The 2,246-nt window shown below is 51.2% G+C and overlaps 1 pseudogene; it reads right to left on the bottom strand.

The window, feature by feature from the left end:
* Positions 1-805: 805 nt before the first annotated feature.
* LOC119342445 lies at positions 806-944 on the bottom strand (annotated as a pseudogene).
* Between the last annotated feature and the right edge of the window lie 1,302 nt (positions 945-2,246).

Genomic DNA, 2,246 nt, shown 5'->3' with positions numbered 1-2,246 from the left:
TTGACAACTAAAGGAGATGGATGACCTAAACGTCGGTGCCATCTATCCGAAGATATTTTGGTGGCACTGAGCATCTGCTTCTTGACGTTGGATCCCTTGTGCTTGACGGGGTATAGACCACATCTACCCCTGCCTCGAAGAAGAACCTTCCTCGTTCCCCGTTCCTTAACAAGAAAAGAGTGAGGGTGAATTTCACAGAATGTGTTATTGTCAAGAGCAAGACGACTAGCAGAGATTAGGCTCTTGCTAGCTTCTGGAACATGAAGGATATTATTTAGGTAAAGATCACGATCAGGGGTACGAATAGCTGAGTGACCAATATGTTCTATAGCCATACCTGATCCGCTAGCCGTGTGGATTTGCTCGTTCCCGGTGTAGCGGTCACGGACAGTCAGCTTCTCAATGTCTCCTGTGATGTGATCGGTGGCGCCGCTGTCAAGGTACCAGTTTGTGTCCACCCCATACTGAGGTGCTGCCAGGTTCGCTGTCCTTTCTTCTCCTCCTTGGTAGGCTTCATCATAGCGCTTCCAGCACTTCCACGCTGGATGGCCCAGTTTGCCACAGATCTGGCATTGGATCCTCGGTGCAGGGGCATTGTTGTAGTTGCCCCCGCCGCCGTTGTTGTTGTAGTGGCCTCCTCCTCCTTGTCCACCGCGGCCGCCAGGCTTGACGTGGAGGCGGCCACGGTCACCACCGTTGTTGTTGTTTCCGCCGCGGCCACGGCCACGGTCACCACCGCGCCCGCGACCTCTGGTGGCAGCGTTGGCGGAGGACTGCGATACTCCGCCACGAAGCTTCATCCTCGTCTCGAAGCTGATGAGCTGAGAGAACAGCTCGGGCACGGTGATCGGCTCCACTCTGGAGCACATAGCAGAGACCACCGGATCAAATTCCTCGTCCAGGCCAGTGAGGATGTGAGAGACGATGTCGTCGTCGTCGATCTTCTTCCCTGCTGCGATGAGTTCATCACACAGAGACTTGACTTTCCCGACGTAGTCGGTGATGGAGGAGTTTCCTTTCTGCAGGTTGGCGAGGGTGATGCGCACGTTGACAGTCTGGGCACGAGTGTGAGACGCAAGCATCTCTGCAACCGTGTTCCAGAGCTCCGCCGATGTGTGACAGGTGGCGACCTGGACGGCCATCTCACGGGGCAGAGTTGTCAGAAGGTAAGAAAAGACTTGCTGATCTTGAGCGTACCAGGTCTGGAACTCCGGGTTGGGCTTCTTTGTCTTGGTTTTGCCATCGGATGTGGCTTCTTCAAGGTGCATCGGTGGCACCGGATGATCGACGTCGAGGTACTGCTCCATGCGGGCACCTCTGATCGCCGACAGGACCGTCGCCCGCCATAGGGCTTGGTTGTTCTTGCTGAGCTTCTCGGAGACGGCGTGCACAAACGGAGAGGATGGGAAGGAGTTTGAAGGTGTCGCCATGGATGATCTCGAGGAGTGCTCTGATGACCATGTAAAATCTAGGGCTAAGCATGTTGCCTCTGGCAGGGACGCCTTCGTGTTAATATAGGCAAAGCAATTACATGATAAGGCGCAGGTGGTTAGTTGGTTGCTAACTTGCCCTCTACTCCAAGCTATACATGAGATAGAGATTATCCTAACCAATAACCTGCGCCTCAACTCAACAATTACAATCACGTTACAATGTCACGATACAACTACGGTCCTATACGTTTAACAGAGGGCCCTGCCCGACACACCTTCCACCAAGTTTGTGCCATGCAAAGATGATACACAAAGCAAACAGTAAACTGTCTATTCCTAGTAAAATTCGACGACATATAATCTTCAGTGTCTGGTCCACCAATGGCAATCTGCTTAATGTCATGAACAGTTTTGGGAGTAAAAAGAACAACCAATTTGCTCTCGCCCCCCAGCAGGTCCCATGCGAATTTAGTAAGTCGTTGACATGGCTGATTTGTTGTGTGTGCCAAACAACTTGTGTTTTCAGGCATCCAACTGTTGTGATCCAATTATTGTGTGCAATATTAGTACTAGAACAATTTCTAGTTCTCCAGATTAAGCCCATACGTAGAAGATCATTTTCTGAAAAGGATGCTCCTCCAAGTGGAAGAATAACCGTTCGAGCATCTTGACACCCAGAAATCTCCTTGAGGGAAATATCGGGCCTTAACACTCTAGCGCATAGCGGCTGAGGCACCATAAGAATTCCCCATCCTTGTTTTTCTAGTAGCTAGGGCTTGATTGAATGCCCCAAAATCTCTGAATCTCATACCT

Source organism: Triticum dicoccoides, chromosome 7B (assembly GCF_002162155.2).
Source record: "Triticum dicoccoides isolate Atlit2015 ecotype Zavitan chromosome 7B, WEW_v2.0, whole genome shotgun sequence".
In the NCBI taxonomy this organism is placed as follows: Eukaryota; Viridiplantae; Streptophyta; class Magnoliopsida; order Poales; family Poaceae; genus Triticum; species Triticum dicoccoides.
The sequence above is the reverse complement of the archived record's forward strand: the minus strand, read 5'-3'. Positions and strand labels throughout refer to the sequence as shown.